This window comes from Heptranchias perlo, unplaced genomic scaffold, assembly GCF_035084215.1.
Source record: "Heptranchias perlo isolate sHepPer1 unplaced genomic scaffold, sHepPer1.hap1 HAP1_SCAFFOLD_180, whole genome shotgun sequence".
Lineage (NCBI taxonomy): Eukaryota > Metazoa > Chordata > Chondrichthyes > Hexanchiformes > Hexanchidae > Heptranchias > Heptranchias perlo.
In genome coordinates, this window is record NW_027139077.1 from 577,973 (window position 1) to 602,336 (window position 24,364).

Sequence of the window (24,364 nt, forward strand, 5' to 3'; positions counted from 1 at the left end):
GTTGGTCGGACATGTTTCGTGTCGAGTTTACTAAGACTTGTAGCCTCTGCTGCTTTGCTTTTTCTCATCTCTCTTTGCCCCACTGATAAATATTTTAACTTTTTCTGTATATTTTTCTATTCCTCCCAGAGAGCTCCTTCCCTTTCCTCTCTGGGGGATTTGTGAAGGTTATTGTTCCTCTTTATATCAGTTTTAAATCATTTGTTAAACCGTTTAGGGTCTGGTCTGAGCTGATTAGTTTTCGGTTTGTGTTTACTGAGTCCAGCTTGCTGTATTCTGGCTCCAGATTGTAAAATTGCAATCTTGTTTTTCTGATTTTGGTTCTGAGCTGCTACTGCAGGCCTGAAAGGGTTCATCTTCAACCAAAGTGAGAAATGAAAGTGAAACTAACATTTTCACTCCTTCCTGGTCTGCTTCCTTGCCCTCTCTTCTTTGCTGCGTGAAAACTTGAAAACTCTTTCAGGTGCTGTAGGAATGGAGCCCGGAGCTTTCGAGGATGAATTAACCTGTGCTGTGTGTCTCCAGGTGTACCAGGACCCGGTGATATTACCCTGTCTGCACAGTTTCTGTTTGAAATGTATTGAGGGAGTTTGGGCCCAGACAGCAGGCCCAGAAGGGTTTGAGTGCCCTCAGTGTCGCCGGAAATTCAACCCCAGGCCCAGTCTGGAGAGAAACTTCACGCTGTGTAATATTGTGGAGAAATACAATCGCTCACAGCCTCCTGCCGATTCAGGCTGTGTCATGTGTGAGTACTGTGATGGGAATCGAACTCCGGCTGTGAAGACGTGTCTGAAATGTGAAACTTCCTTTTGCTCCCTTCATTTAAAACCACATTTAATGAAAGAGGCCTTGAAAGATCACACCCTAATCGAGGCTGTGATGTATTGTATGTAATTGTATGTATGTCAATGCCTTGGAGAGGGTGCAGAGGAGATATACTAGAGTGGTACCAGGGATGAGAGACTACAGTTATGTGGAGAGACTGGAAAAGCTGGGATTGTTCTCTTTAGAGCAGAGAAGGTTAAGGGGAGATTTAATAGAGGTGTTCAAAATTTTGAGTGGTTTTGATCGAGTCCAGAGAGAGAAACTGTTTCCACTGGCGGGGGGTCAGCAACCAGAGGACACAGATTTAAGGTAATTAGCAAAAGAACCAGACGGGAGATGAGGAGAAATATTTTACGCAGCTAGTTTTGATGATCTGGATGCGCTGCCTGAAAGGGCGGTGGAAGCAGATTCAGTAGAAACTTTCAAAAGGGAACTGGATAAATACTTGAAAAGGAAAAATTTTACAGGGCATTGGGGAAAAAGCGGGGTAGTGGGACTAACTGGATAGCTATTTCAAAGAGCCGGCACGGGCACAATGGGCCGAATGGCCTCCTTCTTACTGTCTGATTCTATGATTCTATAGGGGACTGGTAGCAGGTCGGGTTAGTTGTGTTCAGACAGCTGGGAATATCCCCGAACTTTAATCTCAGGTCCCTGTGTGTGTGGATCAGGAGCCTGAGATTAATCCTCAGTCGCCAGTGACACCTGCTTTAAACATTCCTCATTGTAATGGGCCAAAGCTTCACCCACCATGGGTCAGGTAGGGGCGGGGTTACACTGTCAATCAGAGTGTCTCTTAAAGGGACACTGTCCCTCACAGGGCTGTCAGTATCTGTGCTCCGGGGAGGGGGCAGAATCAGCTCAACAGGGGCAGCCCCTGTCCCAGGGATTGTCATCGAGCAGTCGACAGGGATCGGGGGGAGAGCGGGAATATTCCAAGTTGTGTTTATATCACAGGGGATCACACTGACTGTTTTTAATCTCTATTTAACCCTTTATTTTTCTATTTAATCCTTTATTATTTTCTCTAATCCTTTATTTTTCTATTCAACTCTTTAGTTTTCTATTTAACCCTTTAGTTTTCTATTTAACTCTGTTCCTATTTAACCCTTTATTTTTCTGTATAAATTTTTATTTTTTAATTTTCTAGTCACCTCCTTATTTTTCTATTTAATCCTATTTTTCTGTTTAACCCTTCATTTTCCTATTTAAATCTTTATTTTTCTCTTTTAATTTATTTTTCTATTCGTACCTTTTTCTATTTAACCCTTCATTTTCTATTTAACTCTTTAGTTTTCTATTTAACTCTGTTCCTATTTAACCCTTTATTTTTCTATATAAATTTTTATTTTTAAATTTCTAGTCACCTCCTTATTTTTCTATTTAACCCTTAATTTTCTATTTAAATCTTTATTTATCTATTTAACCCTTTTTCTATTTAACTCTTTGGGGGTGATTTTAGGAGGCAATTGCGGGCGTGTTGGAGGCAAGGTGGGGGGGATGGGGGGGACTCCGAAAATCGCAGAAATCCCGTTTGGGTTCGGAAGCCGGCTCCAACCCGCCGACTTCCGAGTTTCCCAGGGACCCACCTGTGTGCACGCTGGCAACCCGAAAACGGAAGTCCCGCCGGCAATTAAAGCTGGCGGGATGACAGTTAAAGAGCCAAATGTACCTCATTGAGGTACTTAAGGCACTTTCCCTGTGACAGATTAAGTACTTAGAAAGATTTTTAACTTACCTGGGCGGCTTTTTCAGTACATTAAGAACAAGAGGCTAGCTAAGGAAAAGGTGGGACCTATCAGGGATGATAAGGGTAACTTGTGTGCAGAAGCAGAGGATGTGGGTAGGGTTTTAAATGAATATTTTGTCTCCATATTCACAAAGGAAAGGGATGATCCGGACATAGTAGTTAAAGAGGAGAGCTGTGAAATATTGGATAAAGTAAACATAACGAGAGAGGAAGTACTAGAGGGACTGGAATCCTTGAAAGTTGATAAGTCACCAGGGGCGGATGGATTGTTTCCTAGGCTATTGAAGGAAGCCAGGGAGGAAATAGCGGATGCCCTGAGGATCATTTTCCAATCCTCACTAGATACAGGGGAGGTACCGGAGGACTGGAAGACTGCAAACGTAGTGCCATTGTTTAAAAAGGGTACGAGGGAAAGGCCGAACAATTATAGGCCGGTCCGTCTTACCTCGGTGGTGGGCAAACTATTAGAATCAATACTGAGAGATAGGATAAACTGTCACTTGGAAAGGCATGGTTTGATCAGGGATAGTCAGCATGGATTTGTTCAGGGAAGGTCATGTCTTACAAATCTGATTGAATTCTTTGAGGAAGTGACAAGGAGGATTGATGAGGGTAGTGCAGTGGATGTTGTCTGCATGGATTTTAGTAAGGCATTTGACAAAGTCCCACATGGCACACTGGTCAGATAGGTAAAAGCCCATGGGATACAGGGAAATGTGATGAATTGGATCCAAAATTGGCTCAGTAACAGGAAATAAAGTGTAAAAGTCGATGGATGTCTTTGTGAATGGAAATCCGTTTCCAGTGGTGTGCCACAGGGCTCAGTGTTGGGTCCCTTGCTGTTTGTGGTTTATATTAATGATTTGAACTTGAATGTAGGGGGTATGATTGGCAAATTTGCAGACGACACAAAAATTGTCCGTGTAGTTGATAGTGAAGAGGATAGCTGTAGACTCCAAGAAAATATCAATGGGTTGGTGAAGTGGGCGGAAAAGTGGCAAATGGAGTTCAACCCGGAGAAGTGTGAGGTAATGCACTTAGGGAGGGCAAACAGTAAAAGGGAATACGCAGTAAACGGGAATATATTGAGAGGGGTAGAGGAAGTGAGAGACCTTGGAGTGCATGTGCACAGGTCCCTGAAGGTGGCAGTACAGGTGGATAAGGTTTTGAAGAAGGCATACGGAATGCTCTCCGTTATTAGCCGAGGTATAGAATACAAAAGCAGGGATGTAATGATGGAACTGTATAAAACGCTGGTAAGGCCACAGCTGGAGTATTGTGCGCAGTTCAGGTCACCACATTACAGAAAGGACTTAATTGCTGTGGAGAGAGTGCAGAGAAGATTTACAAGAATGTTGCCAGGGCTTGAAAATTGCAGCTACGAGGAGAGATTGGATAGGCTGGGTTGTTTTCCTTGGAGCAGAGGAGGCTGAGGGGAGACTTGATTGAGGTGTACAAAATTATGAGGGGCCTAGATAGAGTAGACAGGAAGTACCTGTTTCCCCTAGTGGAGAGTTCAAGAACTAGAGGACATTGATTTAAGCTGATTGGCGGAAGGATTAGAGGGGACATGAGGAAAAACTTTTTTACCCAGAGGTGTATGGAATTCGCTGCCCGAATTGGTGGTAGAGGCAGGGACCCTCAGCTCTTTTAAAAAGTACCTGGACCTGCACCTAAAGTGCTGTAAGCTGCAGGGCTACGGACCGGGTGCTGGAAGGTGGGATTAGAATGGGCACCTGGTTCTAAAACCAGGCATGAAGGCCGGATCAGGGAACAAGAAACAAAATAAATTAAATAAAAAACTATAGACGGAAATAAAAACACTAAATTTACCCACGTTTGCACCCTTCTCCGATGTCCTCCGCTCTGATGTCCCCCTCTTCACCCCCTGATGTCCCCCTCTTCACCCCCCGATGTCCCACTCTTCACCCCCCGATGTCCCCCTCTTCACCCCCCGATGTCCCCCTCTTCACCCCCCGATGTCCCCCTCTTCACCCCCCCGATGTCCCCCTCTTCACCCCCCGATGTCCCCCTCTTCACCCCCCGATGTCCCACCCTTCACCCACCCGATGTCCCCCTCTTCACCCCCCCGATGTCCCCCTCTTCACCCCCCCCCCGATGTCCCCCTCTTCACCCCCCCGATGTCCCACCCTTCACCCCCCGATGTCCCCCTCTTCACCCCCCGATGTCCCCCTCTTCACCCCCCGATGTACCCCTCTTCACCCCCCGATGTCCCCCTCTTCACCCCCCGATGTCCCCCTCTTCACCCCCCGATGTCCCCCTCTTCACCCCCCCGATGTCCCCCTCTTCACCCCCCCGATGTCCCACCCTTCACCCCCCGATGTCCCCCTCTTCACCCCCCCGATGTCCCCCTCTTCACCCCCCGATGTCCCCCTCTTCACCCCCCGATGTCCCCCTCTTCACCCCAAGATGTCCCCCTCTTCACCCCCCCGATGTCCCCCTCTTCACCCCCCCGATGTCCCACCCTTCACCCCCCGATGTCCCCCTCTTCACCCCCCCGATGTCCCCCTCTTCACCCCCCCGATGTCCCCCTCTTCACCCCCCGATGTCCCCCTCTTCACCCCCCGATGTCCCCCTCTTCACCCCCCCGATGTCCCCCTCTTCACCCCCCCGATGTCCCACCCTTCACCCCCCCCGATGTCCCCCTCTTCACCCCCCGATGTCCCCCTCTTCACCCCCCCCCGATGTCCCCCTCTTCACCCCCCGATGTCCCCCTCTTCACCCCCCGATGTCCCACCCTTCACCCCCCCGATGTCCCCCTCTTCACCCCCCCGATGTCCCCCTCTTCACCCCCCCGATGTCCCCCTCTTCACCCCCCGATGTCCCCCTCTTCACCCCCCGATGTCCCACCCTTCACCCCCCCGATGTCCCCATCTTCACCCCCCCCGATGTCCCCCTCTTCACCCCCCGATGTCCCCCTCTTCACCCCCCGATGTCCCCCTCTTCACCCCCCGATGTCCCCCTCTTCACCCCCCCGATGTCCCCCTCTTCACCCCCCCGATGTCCCCCTCTTCACCCCCCCGATGTCCCCCTCTTCACCCCCCGATGTCCCCCTCTTCACCCCCCGATGTCCCACCCTTCACCCCCCCGATGTCCCCCTCTTCACCCCCCCCGATGTCCCCCTCTTCACCCCCCCCCGATGTCCCCCTCTTCACCCCCCGATGTCCCCCTCTTCACCCCCCCGATGTCCCCCTCTTCACCCCCCCGATGTCCCCCTCTTCACCCCCCCGATGTCCCCCTCTTCACCCCCCCGATGTCCCCCTCTTCACCCCCCGATGTCCCCCTCTTCACCCCCCCGATGTCCCCCTCTTCACCCCCCGATGTCCCCCTCTTCACCCCCCCGATGTCCCACCCTTCACCCCCCGATGTCCCCCTCTTCACCCCCCCGATGTCCCCCTCTTCACCCCCCCGATGTCCCACCCTTCACCCCCCGATGTCCCACCCTTCACCCCCCCGATGTCCCACCCTTCACCCCCCGATGTCCCCCTCTTCACCCCCCCGATGTCCCCCTCTTCACCCCCCCGATGTCCCACCCTTCACCCCCCCCGATGTCCCCCTCTTCACCCCCCGATGTCCCCCTCTTCACCCCCCCCCGATGTCCCCCTCTTCACCCCCCGATGTCCCCCTCTTCACCCCCCGATGTCCCACCCTTCACCCCCCCGATGTCCCCCTCTTCACCCCCCCGATGTCCCCCTCTTCACCCCCCCGATGTCCCCCTCTTCACCCCCCGATGTCCCCCTCTTCACCCCCCGATGTCCCACCCTTCACCCCCCCGATGTCCCCCTCTTCACCCCCCCCGATGTCCCCCTCTTCACCCCCCCCGATGTCCCCCTCTTCACCCCCCGATGTCCCCCTCTTCACCCCCCGATGTCCCCCTCTTCACCCCCCCGATGTCCCCCTCTTCACCCCCCCGATGTCCCCCTCTTCACCCCCCCGATGTCCCCCTCTTCACCCCCCGATGTCCCCCTCTTCACCCCCCCGATGTCCCCCTCTTCACCCCCCCCGATGTCCCCCTCTTCACCCCCCCCCGATGTCCCCCTCTTCACCCCCCGATGTCCCCCTCTTCACCCCCCCGATGTCCCCCTCTTCACCCCCCGATGTCCCCCTCTTCACCCCCCCGATGTCCCACCCTTCACCCCCCGATGTCCCCCTCTTCACCCCCCCGATGTCCCACCCTTCACCCCCCGATGTCCCACCCTTCACCCCCCCGATGTCCCACCCTTCACCCCCCGATGTCCCACCCTTCACCCCCCGATGTCCCACCCTTCATCCCCCGATGTCCCCCTCTTCACCCCCCCGATGTCCCACCCTTCACCCCCCGATGTCCCACCCTTCACCCCCCCGATGTCCCACCCTTCACCCCCCGATGTCCCCCTCTTCACCCCCCCGATGTCCCACCCTTCACCCCCCGATGTCCCACCCTTCACCCCCCCGATGTCCCACCCTTCACCCCCCGATGTCCCCCTCTTCACCCCCCCGATGTCCCACCCTTCACCCCCCGATGTCCCCCTCTTCACCCCCCGATGTCCCCCTCTTCACCCCCCGATGTCCCACCCTTCACCCCCCCGATGTCCCACCCTTCACCCCCCGATGTCCCCCTCTTCACCCCCCGATGTCCCACCCTTCACCCCCCCGATGTCCCCCTCTTCACCCCCCCGATGTCCCACCCTTCACCCCCCGATGTCCCCCTCTTCACCCCCCGATGTCCCACCCTTCACCCCCCCGATGTCCCACCCTTCACCCCCCCGATGTCCCCCTCTTCACCCCCCGATCTTCCCCTGATGTCCTCACGATCTTCCGCCTCCCCCGATCTTCCCCCTCTCTGCCCCCATCTTCCATTCTCCCCCCCAATCTTCCCCTCTTCCCCCCCACCCCGGATCTTCCACTCTCTCTCCCCCCCCACCCCCCGCCGGTCTTCCGTTCCAGTGCCGGATGACATCTGGCTCCCTCTCTCTCTCCCCCACACCTCACACTGCAGCTCCTGACAGCAGCCAGCTGCCAACCCACCACCATTGCCAAATTGAGCCCCTTATTTTTCTATTTAAACTTTCATTTTTCTATTCAACTCTTTATTTTTCTATTTAGCTCTTTGTTGTTCTATTCAACCCTTTTCTATTTAATTCTTTATTTTTCGATTTAACTCTTTATTTTTCTATTTAGCTCTTTGTTGTTCTATTCAACCCTTTTCTATTCAACTCTTTATTTTTCTATTTCACGCATTATTTTCCTATTTAACCCTATTTTTCTATTGAAATCTTTATTTTCCTACTTAAACCTCTATTTTCCTATTTAACCCTTTCTTTCACGGTGATGTTTCTTCAGTCAGGGTTCAGTGCGAGGGATTCGAGGGTCGAGTTCCTGCACCTGTTCCCTCCTCACAGCTCGGAATTGGTCCAAGTCTCAGACCCAGGGCCAGAGGGAGTGTTGGTGAATTCAGAGTGAACAGGGAGCAACAGTTTAATGTACAGAAGGGACATCAGATTCATCTCAATTCACAACTGAATCCTCACTGCTGTGTGTAAACCAGTGGAGACTTTAATCAGAGCTGTGAGCAGCGTAACAGGAGGGAGAGAGCCCAGGACACACTCCTGTATTCAGGATGGAACAGTAACAGGAGAGAGAGAGCCCAGGGCACACTCCTGTATTCAGGATGGAACAGTAACAGGAGGGGGAGAGCCCAGGACACACTCCTGTATTCAGGATGGAACAGTAACAGGAGGGGGAGAGCCCAGGACACACTCCTGTATTCAGGATGGAACAGTAACAGGAGGGAGAGAGCCCAGGGCACACTCCTGTGAGCTGTGTGTTCCCAGTACAGCCAGTGCTGAGATTGTGGGGCTGCGACTGTGAATCTGTGGGATGTGTTGTGTGCCGGTGAATCCCCTCCATTGTGTCTGGGAGAACGTGTGCACAGTGCCAGGGGCTTGCGTGTTTGCACTGAGTGTACAGCACTGGGACCCACACACTGCTATTTAACAGGGATTCTGATCAAAGGCCATTTATTCAACAGGGGATGAACACAGTCTCAGAGGTAATATGGGGCTGACAGTGTCTGGGAAATACTGACACTCCCACCCTGCAGCTGTCAATCATTGATGGGAGTGGAATAACCCTGTCTGACCAATCTCTTCTCTCCTCTCTAGGGCAAAGGTCAGCGATGAGCCTGGATCCAAAGACAGCAAACTGGAACTTGGTTCTGTCGGATGATCTGAGATCAGTAACAGGGACTGAACAGAAACAGCCCTGCCCACCTCACCCAGAGAGGTTCACAGTCTGGCCCCAAGTCCTCTGCTCCCAGAGTTTCTCCTCAGGATCCCATTCCTGGGATGTGGAGACTGATGGGAAACGTTGGGGAATAGGGATTGTGTGTGGGAGTGCAGTGAGGGAGGGGAGAAACTCTGATCTTGGGAACAACAGTAAATCCTGGTGTTTATATTATTATAATGTTTCTCTCGGAGCCTGGCACAATTCCCGGCTCACTCCCCTCACACTGATCTCACCTAACAACCGGATCCGAGTTCAGTTGGACTACGAGGCCGGGACTGTGTCATTTCACCGGGTCACTGACTCACTGACACATTTACACACATTTCAAACCACATTCACTGAACCCGTGTTTCCGGCATTTTACTGTGGGAATAAATCCCTAAAACTGTTAAATTAATCCTGATATCAGAGACTCGGATGAGGTCACTTCTGGTTTGGGCTCTGATGATGTCATTTCCAGGTCTGCCCCTCTGGTGCTGTCGTTTCCGGGTCAGCTCCTCTGGTGATGTCACTCCCGGTCTGCCCCTCTGATGGTGTCACTCCCAGTTTGCCCCTCTGATGATGTCACCCCCAGCTCTGCCGCTCTGATGATGTCACTCCCGGCACTGCCCCTCTGATGATGTCACTCCCGGCTCTGCCCCTCTGATGATGTCACTCCCGGCTCTGGCCCTCTGATGATGTCACTCCCGGCTCTGGCCCTCTGATGATGTCACTCCCGGCTCTGGCCCTCTGATGATGTCACTCCCAGCTCTTCCCCTCTGATGATGTCACTCCCGGCTCTGCCCCTCTGATGATGTCACTCCCGGCTCTGGCCCTCTGATGATGTCACTCCTGGCTCTGCCCCTCTGATGATGTCAGGAGCTCAGTGTTTTGCTGCTTTTAAGGATCCGGGGTCTTTGTGATTTTCTTTGTGAGGATCTGTCACTAAAGCTAAAAATAGCTGCTTTTGGTGAGTTTCCTTGTAATTCGTGGCGTTCCAATTAATTGTCTCCTTCAGTTGTAGAATTTTACTACTTTAGTTGCAGAATTGTAGTGGTATTAATCACAGTAGTGAATCAGAATAGTGGCAGGCACGACTGCATTAATCACAGTTGTGAATCAGAATAGTGGCAGGCATGACTGCATTAATCACAGTAGTGAATCAGAATAGTGGCAGGCACGACTGCATTAATCATAGTAGTGAATTATAGTAATGTCAGGCACGACTGCATTAATCACGGTAGTGAATTATAGTAATGGCAGGTGCGACTGCATTAATCACGGTCGAGAACTGTCGTCATGGAAGGAACGACTGCGTTAATTTCAGTAGTGTAGTACGTCCCTCGACCCCCTCCACTGTCTCTGATTTGTCACACTGTTTGTCTGACATCCAGAATGAGCAAAAATTTCCTCCCCTAGCCACCGATTCCATCCCTCTCCCTGGCCACTGTCTGAGGCTGAACCAGACCGTTCACAACCTTGGAGTTCTATTTGACCCTGAGATGATCTTCCGACACCATATCCTCTCCATCACCAAGACCGCCTACTTCCACCTCTGTAACTTCGCCCGTCTCCACCCCTGCCTCAGCTCATCTGCTGCTGAAACCCTCATCCATGCATTTGTTACCTCCAGACTTGACTATTCCAATGCTCTCCTGGCCGGCCTCCCATTTCCCCTCCATAAACTTCAGCTCCTCCAAAACTCTGCTGCCCGTATCCGAACTCGCACCGAGTCCCGTTCACCCATCACCCCCTGTGCTCACTGACCTACACTGGCTCCCGGTCCGGGAACGCCTCGATTTTAAAATTCTCATCCTTGTGTTCAAATCCCTCCATGGCCTCGCCCCTCCCTATCTCTGTAACCTCCTCCAGCCCTACAACCCTCCGAGATCTCCGCGCTCCTCCAATTCTGGCCTCTTGAGCATCCCCGATTTTAATCACTCCACCATTGGCGGCCGTGCCTTCAGCTGCCTAGGCCCTAAGCTCTGGAATTACCTCCCTAAACTGCTCCATCTCTCTATCTCTCCTCTTTTAAGATGCTTCTTAAAATCTACTTCTTTGACCAAGCTTTTGTCCGAATAGTTTTATGTGGCTCGGTGTCAAATTTTATTTGATAACGCTCCTGTGAAGCACCTTGGGACGTTTTACTATGTTAAAGGCGCTATATAAATGCAGGTTGTTGTTGCTGTTGTATCATATTAGAGGCAGGCACAATTGCACTAATCATTGTAGTGAATCGTAGTAGTTGAAGGCCGACTGCGTTAATCTCAGTAGTGAATCATAGTAGGCAGGCACGAGTGCATTAATTTCAGTGGTGAATGGTAGCAGTGGCAGGCACAATTGCATTAATCATAGTAGTGAATCATAGTCATGGAAGGCATGACCGCATTAATCTCTGCAGTGAATCCTGGTAGTGTTGGGAACAACAGCATTACTCTCAGGAGTGAATTATAGTGGCAAACATGACTGCATGAATCTCAGTAGTGAATAGTAGTGGCAGGCACGCGTCATGAATCTCAGTAGTGAATAGTAGTGGCAGGCATAACGTCATGAATCTCAGTAGTGACAGGGCACAATTGCATGAATCGCAGTAGTGAATCATAGTGACAGGGCATGACTGTATTAATCTCAGTAGTGAATGGTAGTGACAGGGCACGGTCCCTTTAAAGTGCTGCTGTGAAAATCTGAGGCTGTGGTTTGAAATTGTTCTTTGACGGTCACTCCAAACAGCGATGGTGAATCGACAGCCCGAGTTACACTGACTTCAGTGGGAAAGAAAATGGTGCAGGTGTAAAATGGGCTGTCCATTCACTATTGCCCGTGTTGCACTAACGCCAGAGACTAATTTCACCCCCGGGGTCTCCTGGGCATCGCTGAGAGCTTCTGGGACTGCCCAGGGGGGTAACACATCTGTCCGAAACTAAGTAAATGTATTGATTCATTGGACCAGACTGGGAACTTTTAATCTGTGTTTTATGGGGTGGTGATTTTGTTTATTGGACAGTAAGGTTCCTCCCGGGCTCACAACCAACATGAAATGGGAGTATTATGGGATGTTTAACTTAATTAGTCATGAGGAGGTGATGAGTGTGTGAGATATAAACAGGAAAATTGCCCCACCAATTGGGGTCTACAATCAGCGTCCCAGGTGGTCATGGGTGATAATGGGACATTTTGTGATTACCAAAACCAAAGGGTCAGGAAAACGATGTGTGAGTGACCGGTGAGAAACAAAGATCACCTGGGAACAACCCCCAAAGGGCATCAATCAGGAATCAATACACAATCCAGTGAAAGTCAGGAAAGGGGAGTTAACAATCGTTAATTGATCAGTCACGTTGACAACACCACTACATGAAATGGTTAATGTGCTCAGGAGAGTGAGGACAGATACTGGATCACTACTGATTTACACTTGGTAATCAAGGCACTGACACATGCTCCATAGAGAAACCGACCAGTTAATGAAACAATCAGGACAGTGTTAAACACACTGGTCCCGATCAGAGGGATTTAAATTAAAGTAAAGACAGACATAGAATTTGGATTTCCAAAATTCAGGTTTGGGTTCCTTTGAGTTAATGATGAAATTGGGACAACTGAGGGCCGGGGAGAAATAATACTGAGCCAGAATTATACACAAGATGGATAATGGTAAAAAGGAGAGCTGGAGGATCTTTCAAGTCCAAGATTTCTTGATAATATGGTAGTATTTGGGGGGAGCCTAGTTTCTGTAGTTTTCTGTACAATGTATTATGATTTTCTTTGTCTGTATCATGATGTGTGATATTAACCAAATGAAACTTAGATTAGAAGAGCAAATGGCTGGAGATCGGTCTGTGATGCTCACAGGATGAGGACCTTAGATAAGGCCCCAGGATCCCACAAAGGAGGGAGGGGAGATTGTTGAAGATTAAGACTGAGAAGTAATGAGGGAAATCACTTTCTTAGATTACTTCTGTAGTTTAAAACCCCTAATATTGATAGACTGACAGTGCATTCGAAACAACGTAATGCTGACATTGAAAAGGGGACCTCTACCCCTGGGGATCATGAATGGAGGGAGGTCGTCTATAATGTGGGACAGCATCCTTGGGTGAAAATCATGTCTCTGCTTTTTGTTATTATACAGCTTGTTGTGATTGTAACACTTTTCTTTTCCATTTGTCGTATTTGAAAGAACTTTTGCGTAAATGTGACGGTGATTAAACTTCTTGTAACAATGTTTAACCTTATCTGTGGTGAGTGCAATTCAGATTCAATGAATGGGTTAAAGTGAGTTGTTCGACCTCACACTCACTTGAGGGGTGACTGAAGGATTTTGGACTTTCAATACCAGTTATGAAAGGAGCTGAGTTTGGTTAAAAGTATTAATTCAACAAAGGAACGGTTAAACTGACTGTTCAAGACGACATGCTGGGAAGGTTGGCCACATTGGAAAAGTCTCATTCAGCAGATTGTCTCGAAGGTTAAAGGTAAGACAGATGCAAGGCCTTGAAAGTCTGTGAGAAGCTGTTGCAAACATCAGATGCTGTAATATCACCTTGTTTGAACCATGGGAAAGAGAGGGGAAAAGTAACAACAGTATGTTTTTGCCAGCAACAGTGGGGGGAGGGGAGAAGGAGAGGGGAACGTGGGGCCTGGTTCCCACACTGCCTGTGGGGCACTGTTTATTGTCCTTCCCAGATATGTGCCATCTGCAAATTTTGAAATTGTGCCCTGCACACCCAAGTCCAAATTCAAAAGAGGGGATTGTGAAGTTAGACTCGGGGGTCGATTCTCACTCCCCTCCCGGTCTGAGAATGGGGGTCAGTCGCCTCTCCCGCCCCGGTAACCCCGGCGATGGAGCCGGTGCCATTTTGAAAGGGGCCTCCCGCCGGGTGTCCAAATCACCGCCTGTTTCAGGCGATCAGCCCCTGTTAATATGGAAAGCGGGGTAAATAGGCCCCCAATCGCCATTTTAGGCCGGAGCCTGCGCTGTGCTCACTCCGACCAGCTCCACGGGCGATGGAACCGAAGAGGCCCGGAAAAGGGAAGTGGCCAATTATGTTTGTGTGTCATGGAGGAGCAGGAGGGACCCACAGAAATAATCTGGGCTGCTGCCTCCCCGGGACCCTCACCCTCCGCGATCGAACCGCCAATATTGGAAGAAGTCATGATGTGGAGATGCCGGTGATGGACTGGGGTTGACAATTGTAAACAATTTTACAACACCAAGTTATTGTCCAGCAATTTTATTTTAAATTCACAAGCTTTCGGAGGCTTCCTCCTTCCTCAGGTGAACGATGTGGAAAAAAAAAAAATTTTTCTTCCATTTTTTTTCCCACATCGTTCACATGAGGAAGGAGGAAGCCTCCGAAAGCTTGTGAATTTAAAATAAAATTGCTGGACTATAACTTGGTGTTGTAAAATTGTTTACAATTGGAAGAAGAGCAGGGGAGTTCTCCCCGGTGACCTGGGAGCTATATTTATCCCTCAACTAACATCACGAAAAAACAGATTATCTGATCATTTATCACATTGCTGTTTGTGGGATCTTGCTGTGCATCAATGAGCTGCCTCATTCCCTCCATTCCAACAGTGACTACACTTCAAACCCACCTCATTGTGTGTAAAGCGCTTTGGGCCGTCCTGAGGCGGTGAAGAGTCAGTTCCTCAGTGTCTCTCCAATGGAGCCGTTACTCAGTGAGATCGCAGGCTGCTCTTGTTCCTCTTTGAGTTAAATTGTATTTGGGTCTATTTGATTGAGAGAGAGAGAGGGCCCAGACCGAGTGCTCACTGCTCCCCAAACCTTCCTTCCCAAAGGCTGCGATCAGGTGTTGAGTCACTGGGAGCCGGGCGGCGAGGATTTCAATGTCTGACCTGGACATCCAGCAGCTCTCAGACTGCGATTAATCGGCTGATGCAGAAACCCCGGGTCCCGGGGAATTCACTCGGTGACTCCGCCATTTTCCCTCCTTCAGATTCTCCGACTCTCATTTCCCGCTCAGCAAATAACAGGTACCAGCTACCTTTAAGAGATTTCTCAGAAACATCCTCCCTTTAAGAGATTGAGCACCCTCTGGTGATGGAAAGTACGAATTGCATTGATTCCACCCGCAAGGCCTGGAATGAACGCTGATTGCAGGAGAGTCCTCGGGTGGGCTGAAACTTGTGTCCTGCACAGGGGTCATTGGGCTCGGGGTAACAGCACATCACACTACCTACGCCCAAAAACGGCCCCTATCCAATTTTTCTCCCCTCACGATTTTGAAAACCTCAATTAAATCTCCACTTAACTTTCTCGACTCGAAGGAGAACCATCCTAGTTCTCCAGTCTCTGCACGTAACTTCCTCAGTACTGACCCTCCGACACTGCAGCACTCCCTCAGTACTGACCCTCCGACGGTGCAGCACTCCCTCAGTATTGCCCCTCCGACGGTGCAGCACTCCCTCAGTTCTGACCCTCCTGCAGTGCTGCACTCCCTCAGTACTGACCCTCCTGCAGTGCAGCGCTCCCTCAGTACTGACCCTCCGATGCTGCAGCACTCCCTCAGTACTGACCCTCCGACAGTGCAGCACTCCCTCAGTACTGACCCTCCTGCAGTGCAGCGCTCCCTCAGTTCTGACCCTCCTACGGTGCAGCACTCCCTCAGTACTGACCCTCCGACACTGCAGCACTCCCTCAGTACTGACCCTCCTGCAGTGCAGCACTCCCTCAGTACTGACCCTCCTGCAGTGCAGTGCTCCCTCAGTACTGACCCTCCTGCAGTGCAGCACTCCCTCAGTACTGACCCTCCTGCAGTGCAGCGCTCCCTCAGTACTGACCCTCCGACGGTGCAGCACTCCCTCAGTACTGACCCTCCTGCAGTGCAGCACTCCCTCAGTACTGACCCTCCGACAGTGCAGCGCTCCCTCAGTACTGACCCTCCGACAGTGCAGCACTCCCTCAGTGCTGCCCTGGAGTGTCAGCCTGGATTATGGGTTCAAGTCTCTGCAGTGGGACTCGAACCTTCTGACCCAGAGGGGAGAGTGTTTAAGACTCATTCGGGAAGACCTGTTCTCACAATCCTCCGGTTTGAGAGATCGACCACAGATCATTGGTCCCAAAACACGATAATTGCTCCAATCCCACATTTGATGTTGAGTGAAATTCGAGTCGGAATGTAACAGAATCTCCCTCCATTCTGAATCCAGAACATGATCAATCAGCCCAGCGTTCCAGTATAAGACCGAACTCTCACCCACTGGGAACCAGGCCGGGAATTAATGATTAATTATCACAGCTGACAGAATGTGGTCTGAAACTAAAAGCCTGGGGCCTTTTCAGGCCACAGAGAGGAAGCTGAGAGTGTTTGAGGAATCGGAGGTTCTTGTTGAGTTTACAGTTACTTCACCACAAGATTCTGAGTGGTGATGATCCACGATGGGCCTTTTACAGCGGTAGGAGGTGACTGGGCTGATGTCGGGGGTCAGGGGTCAGGGAGCAGACAGCAGACATCCGACCTCATTTAAACCGGGAATGGTTTCTGTATCACATTTAATATAATTTTACAGGAGTGTCGGCTGATTAAAATAACCTGAAGATTTCGATCTCTTCGTGAGGCCCGTTGTTAGTCGGTCTTGAACCCATGATCTTCATCACTCAGAGGTGAGATTGCTCCCCACTGAGTCACGGCCGACACCGTCCACTGGTTTTCACAGACCGAGGTTCTTGGTTCTCTTCCCCTCCACAGCGATCTTCTCCCAACGACCCATCAATCCTCTCTCAATGACCCATCAATCTTCTCCCAACGACCCATCAATCTTCTCCCAACGACCCATCAATCTTCCCCCAACGACCCATCAATCTTCTCCCAACGACCCATCAATCTACTCCCAACGACCCATCAATCTACTCCCAACGACCCATCAATCTACTCCCAACGACCCATCAATCTACTCCCAACGACCCATCAATCTACTCCCAACGACCCATCAATCTTCTCTCAACGACCCATCAATCTTCTCCCAATGTTTATTTTTTATTCATTCATGGGATGTGGGCATCGCTGGCGAGGCCGGCATTTATTTCCCATCCCTAATTGCCTTTGAGAAGGTGATGGTGAGCCGCCTTCTTGAACCGTTGCTGTCCGTGTGGTGAAGGTTCTCCCACAGTGCTGTTAGGAAGGGAGTTCCAGGATTTTGACCCAGCGATGATGAAGGAACGGCGATATATTTCCAAGTCGGGATGGTGTGTGACTTGGAGGGGAACGTGCAGGTGGTGTTGTTCCCATGTGTCTGCTGCCCTTGTCCTTCTAGGTGGGAAAGGTCACTGGTTTGGGAGGTGCTGTCGAAGAAGCCTTGGCGAGTTGCTGCAGTGCATCCTGTGGATGGTACACACTGCAGCCACGGTGCACCAGTGGTAAAGGGAGTGTTTAGTGTGGTGGATAGGGTGCCAATCAAGCGGGCTGCTTTGTCCTGGATGGTGTCAAGCTTCTTGAGTGTTGTTGGAGCTGCATTCATCCAGGTAAGTGGAGAGTATTCCATCACACTCCAGCTTGTGCCTTGTAGATGGTGGAAAGGCTTTGGGGAGTCAGGAGGTGAGTCACTTGCCGCAGAATACCCAGCTTCTGACCTGCTCTTGTAGCCACAGTATTTATATGGCTGGTCCAGATAAGTTTCTGGTCAATGGTGACCCCCAGGATGTTGATGGTGGGGAATTCGGTGATGGTAATGCCGTTGACTGTCAAGGGGAGGTGGTGTTGTTCCCATGTGCCTGCTTGATAGCACTGTCCGGTAATTGGCAGGATTGGATTTGTCCTGCTTTTTGTGGACAGGACATAACTGGGCAATTTTCCACATTGTCGGGTAGATGCCAGTGTTGTAGCTGTACTGGAACAGCTTGGCTGGAGGCACGGCTCGCTCTGGAGCGCAAGTTCCATCAATCTTCTTCCAATGACCCATCAATCTTCTCTCAACGACCCATCAATCTTCTTCCAATGACCCATCAATCCTCCCTCCATGTCCCAAGTCAGAGTTGCCGTCTTTCGGATGAGACATTAAACTGAGGTCCCATCTGCCCTCTCGGGTTGCTGTAAAAGATCACAAGGCATTGTTCGAGAATTCTCCCAGGTGTCCTGGTCAATATTTATCCCTCAACCAATATCACTAAGAAACAGATTATCTTGTCATTTATCACATTTCTGTGTGTGGGATCTTGCTGTGCGCAAATTGGCTGCCACGTTTCCTATATTATAACAGTGACTCCATTTCAAAAGTAGTTCATTGGCTGTAAATCACTTTGGGACGTCCTGAGGTGGTGAAAGGCGCTATATAAATTCAAGTCTTTCTTTCTTAGCTGAACATGTTAATCATTTCTCCAAAACTATCCCTGTTGTGATTTCAGGGCCTGAGTCCTGAGCAGTGCCAGAAATTGGTGATTGTGGAGACACAATTGGAAGGTTTAATGAAAGGTTTGAGAGAAATCCTCAGACAGAGCAGTGCTGATCTGAAGGTCAAACATACCCTGCATTCCACACACCAGTTTATTCATGATTTATATCTGGGCCTGATGTCGCCTGTTTAAATTTTAATAAAGTGAAATTGTTTCCACTTGAATCTCCAATCATTTCACTTTTCTGATCCTGGGACTGATTGTTTAGCAATTTGCAGAGTGGGACATTTTCTCCAAACCCAGTACTCAGGACTGAGTGAACATTCCCAAATGTCTCTCCTGCTGCTCCCGAGATTCCCACTCCGGGAATTTCCTTCCTGTTCCGACCGCACTTTGCCAGTTTCATCCTGTAGCTTTGATTTGATTGGATCTGATCGCAGTGTTGCTCAGACTGAACACCCTCGACCTTGTGTGTGTTCCAGGGTCTCGGCTGTTTCTGGACGGTAGCATAGTGGTTATGTTACTGGACGAGTAATCCAGAAGCCTGGACTAAAATCCAGAGTCATGAGTTCAAATCCCGCCACGGCAGCTGGCGAATTTAAATTCAATTAATTAATTAAATTCAATTAATTAAATGAAAAATCTGGAATTAAAATACTAGTATCAGTAATGATGGCCATGAAACTACCGGATTGTCGTAAAAACCCATCTGGTTCACTAATGTCCTTTAGGGAAGGAAACCTGCCGTCCTTACCCGGTCTGGCCGAAATGTGACTCCAGACCCACAGCAATGTGGTTGATTCTTAATTGCCCTCTGAAATGGCCTAGCAAGCCACTCAGTTGTAAAATCTCGCCACAAAAAGTCATAATAAGAATAAAACTGGACGGACCACCCGGCATCGGACCACGAGGCACCGGACACGACAACGGCAAAACAACAAGCCCAGTCGACCCTGCAAGGTCCTCCTTACTAACATCTGGGGACTTGTGCCAAAATTGGGAGAGCTGTCCCACAGACTAGTCAAGCAACAGCCTGACATAGCCATACTCACAGAATCATATCTTTCAGCCAACGTCCCAGACTCTTCCATCACCATCCCTGGGTATGTCCTGTCCCACCGGCAGGACAGACCCACCAGAGGTGGCGGTACAGTGATATACAGTCAGGAGGGAGTAGCCCTGGGAGTCCTCAACATTGACTCTGGACCCCATGAAATCTCATGGCACCAGGTCAAACATGGGCAAGGAAACCTCCTGCTGATTACCACCTACCGTCCTCCCTCAGCTGATGAATCAGTCCTCCTCCATGTTGAGCACCACTTGGAGGAAGCACTGAGGGTAGTAAGGGCACAAAATGTACTCTGGGTGGGGGACTTCAACGTCCATCACCAAGAGTGGCTCGGTAGCACCACTACTGACCGAGCTGGCCGAGTCCTGAAGGACATAGCTGCCAGACTGGGCCTGCGGCAGGTGGTGAGCGAACCAACACGAGGGAAAAACTTACTTGACCTCGTCCTCACCAATCTACCTGTTGCAAATGCATCTGTCCATGACAGTATTGGTAGGAGTGACCACCTCACAGTCCTCGTGGAGATGAAGTCCCGTCTTCGCACTGAGGACACCATCCAACGTGTTGTGTGGCACTACCACCGTGCTAAATGGGATAGATTCAGAACAGATCTAGCGGCTCAAAACTGTGCATCCATGAGGCGCTGTGGGCCATCAGCAGCAGCAGAATTGTATTCCACCACAATCTGTAACCTCATGGCCCGGCAGATTCCTCACTCTACCATTACCAACAAGCCAGGGAATCAACCCTGGTTCAATGAGGAGTGTAGAAGAGCATGCCAGGAGCAGCACCAGGCATACCTAAAAATGAGGTGCCAACCTGGTGAAGCTACAACTCAGGACGACATGCATGCTAAACAGCGGAAGCAACATGCTATAGACAGAGCTAAGCGATTCCACAACCAACGGATCAGATCAAAGCTCTGCAGTCCTGCCACATCCAGTCGTGAATGGTGGTGGACAATTAAACAACTAACGGGAGGAGGAGGCTCTGCAAACATCCCCATCCTCAATGATGGCGGAGTCCAGCACGTGAGTGCAAAAGACAAGGCTGAAGCGTTTGCAACCATCTTCAGCCAGAAGTGTCGAGTGGATGATCCATCTCGGCCTCCTCCCGATATCCCCACCATCACAGAAGCCAGTCTTCGGCCAATTCGATTCACTCCACGTGACAACAAGAAACGGCTGAGTGCACTGGATACAGCAAAGGCTATGGGCCCCGACAACATCCCAGCTGTAGTGCTGAAGACTTGTGCTCCAGAACTAGCTGCGCCTCTAGCCAAGCTGTTCCAGTACAGCTACAACACTGGCATCTACCCGACAATGTGGAAAATTGCCCAGGTATGTCCTGTCCACAAAAAGCAGGACAAATCCAATCCGGCCAATTACCGCCCCATCAGTCCACTCTCAATCAGCAGCAAAGTGATGGAAGGTGTCATCGACAGTGCTATCAAGCGGCACTTACTCACCAGTAACCTGCTCACCGATGCTCAGTTTGGGTTCAGCCAGGACCACTCAGCTCCAGACCTTATTACAGCCTGGGTCCAAACATGGACAAATGAACTGAATTCCCGAGGTGAGGTGAGAGTGACTGCCCTCGACATCAAGGCAGCATTTGACCGAGTGTGGCACCAAGGAGCCCAAGTAAAATTGAAGTCAATGGGAATCAGGGGGAAAACTCTCCAATGGCTGGAGTCATACCTAGCACAAAGGAAGATGGTGGTAGTTGTTGGAGGCCAATCATCTCAGCCCCAGGACATTGCTGCAGGAGTTCCTCAGGGCAGTGTCCTAGGCCCAACCATCTTCAGCTGCTTCATCAATGACCTTCCCTCCATCATAAGGTCAGAAATGGGGATGTTCGCTGATGACTGCACAGTGTTCAGTTCCATTTGCAACCCCTCAAATAATGAAGCAGTTCGAGCCTGCATGCAGCAAGACCTGGACAACATCCAGGCTTGGGCTCATAAGTGGCAAGTAACATTCGCGCCAGACAAGTGACAGGCAATGACCATCTCCAACAAGAGAGAGTCCAACCACCTCCCCCTGACATTCAACGGCATTACCATCACCGAATCCCCCACCATCAACATCCTGGGTGTCACCATTGACCAGAAACTTAACTGGACCACCCATATAAATACTGTGGCTACGAGAGCAGGTCAGAGGCTGGGTATTCTGCGGCGAGTGACTCACCTCCTGACTCCCCAAAGCCTTTCCACCATCGACAAGGCACAAGTCAGGAGTGTGATGGAATACTCTCCACTTGCCTGGATGAGTGCAGCTCCAACAACACTCAAGAAGCTCGACATCATCCAAGATAAAGCAGCCCACTTGATTGGCACCCCATCCACCACACTAAACATTCACTCCCTTCACCACCGGCGCACTGTGGCTGCAGTGTGTACCATCCACAGGATGCACTGCAGCAACTCGCCAAGGCTTCTTCGACAGCACCTCCCAAACCCGCGACCTCTACCAGCTAGAAGGACAAGAGCAGCAGGCACACGGGAACAACACCACCTGCACGTTCCCCTCCAAGTCACACACCATCCCGACTTGGAAATATATCGCCGTTCCTTCATTGTCGCTGGGTCAAAATCCTGGAACTCCCTTCCTAACAGCACTGTGGGAGAACCGTCACCACACGGACTGCAGCGGTTCAAGAAGGCGGCTCACCACCACCTTCTCGAGGGCAATTAGGGATGGGCAATAAATGCCGGCCTCGCCAGCGACGCCTACATCCCGTGAACGAATAAAAAAAACAAAAAAATTCCCAGTTCCTGTGTTTAGGATTCTAAAGGGACTGTATAATGTCGACCATGACCAGCTGTTTCACCTCGTCCAGAACAGGAGAACCCGAGGACACGGCCTGCGCTCAAAGGGGGTCAATTCAAAACTCATCTGTGGGAACAATATTTCAGTGAGCGAGTGGTCAATCTATGGAACAGGTTCCCCAGGGAGACGGTGGGAACAGTTAGTATTGATTCACTCAAATACAAATTACATCGATTTCATTCAGGAATAATATTTTGTGATCCAGCATCTGAGTAATTTGAGACATGACGTATGGTGAGTGTAACAGGCTCGGGAGGAACAGGGGACTTTGGACCTATGGTTCCCAAACAGCAATGAGATAATGACCAGATCATCTGTTTTAGTGAGGACACTGGGGAGAACTTCCCTGCTCTTCTTTGAAATAATGGCCGGGGACTCTTTTACATCCACTTGAGAGGGCAGACGGGGCCTCGGTTTAAATTCTCATTCAAAAGACAGCACCTCCAACAGTGCAGCACTCCCTCAGCACTGACCCTCCAACAGTACAGCACTCCCTCAGTATTGACCCTCCGACAGTGCAGCACTGACCCTCCAACAGTGCAGCACTGACCCTCCAACAGTACAGCACTCCCTCAGTGCTGCCCCTCCGACAGTGCAGCTCTCCCTCAGTACTGCCCCTCCGACAGTGCAGCGCTCCCTCAGCACTGACCCTCCGACAGTGCAGCGCTCCCTCGGTACTGCCCCTCCGACAGTGCAGCGCTCCCTCGGTACTGCCCCTCCGACAGTGCAGCGCTCCCTCGGTACTGCCCCTCCGACAGTGCAGCGCTCCCTCGGTACTGCCCCTCCGACAGTGCAGCACTCCCTCAGTACTGACCCTCCGACAGTGCAGCGCTCCCTCAGTACTGACCCTCCGACAGTGCAGCACTCCCTCAGTACTGACCCTCCGACAGTGCCGCACTCCCTCAGTACTGACCCTCCGACAGTGCATCACTCCCTCAGTACTGACCCTCCGACAGTGCCGCACTCCCTCAGTACTGACCCTCCGACAGTGCATCACTCCCTCAGTACTGACCCTCCGACAGTGCCGCACTCCCTCAGTACTGACCCTCCGACAGTGCATCACTCCCTCAGTACTGACCCTCCGACAGTGCCGCACTCCCTCAGTACTGACCCTCCGACAGTGCAGCACTCCCTCAGTACTGACCCTCCGACAGTGCCGCACTCCCTCAGTACTGACCCTCCGACAGTGCAGCACTCCCTCAGTACTGACCCTCCGACAGTGCAGCACTCCCTCAGTACTGACCCTCCGACAGTGCAGCACTCCCTCGGTACTGACCCTCCGACAGTGCAGCGCTCCCTCAGTACTGACCCTCCGACAGTGCAGCACTCCCTCGGTACTGACCCTCCGACAGTGCAGCACTCCCTCAGTACTGACCCTCCGACAGTGCAGCACTCCCTCAGTACTGACCCTCCGACAGTGCAGCACTCCCTCGGTACTGACCCTCCGACAGTGCAGCACTCCCTCAGTACTGACCCTCCGACAGTGCAGCACTCCCTCGGTACTGACCCTCCGACAGTGCAGCACTCCCTCAGTACTGACCCTCCGACAGTGCAGCACTCCCTCAGTACTGACCCTCCGACAGTGCAGCACTCCCTCAGTACTGACCCTCCGACAGTGCAGCACTCCCTCAGTACTGACCCTCCGACAGTGCAGCACTCCCTCAGCACTGACCCTCCAACAGTACAGCACTCCCTCAGTATTGACCCTCCGACAGTGCAGCACTGACCCTCCAACAGTGCAGCACTGACCCTCCAACAGTACAGCACTCCCTCAGTGCTGCCCCTCCGACAGTGCAGCTCTCCCTCAGTACTGCCCCTCCGACAGTGCAGCGCTCCCTCAGCACTGACCCTCCGACAGTGCAGCGCTCCCTCGGTACTGCCCCTCCGACAGTGCAGCGCTCCCTCGGTACTGCCCCTCCGACAGTGCAGCGCTCCCTCGGTACTGCCCCTCCGACAGTGCAGCGCTCCCTCGGTACTGCCCCTCCGACAGTGCAGCACTCCCTCAGTACTGACCCTCCGACAGTGCAGCGCTCCCTCAGTACTGACCCTCCGACAGTGCAGCACTCCCTCAGTACTGACCCTCCGACAGTGCCGCACTCCCTCAGTACTGACCCTCCGACAGTGCATCACTCCCTCAGTACTGACCCTCCGACAGTGCCGCACTCCCTCAGTACTGACCCTCCGACAGTGCATCACTCCCTCAGTACTGACCCTCCGACAGTGCCGCACTCCCTCAGTACTGACCCTCCGACAGTGCATCACTC

General features: G+C 51.4%; 1 long non-coding RNA gene across 1 annotated transcript; it reads left to right on the plus strand.

Moving 5' to 3' along the window:
- The first annotated feature begins 387 nt into the window (after window positions 1-387).
- Window positions 388-13,066, plus strand: LOC137309798 (uncharacterized). Its single transcript, XR_010959991.1, has 2 exons — window positions 388-745; window positions 8,740-13,066. It is a non-coding gene; the product is annotated as an uncharacterized lncRNA (long non-coding RNA).
- Window positions 13,067-24,364: the final 11,298 nt, after the last annotated feature.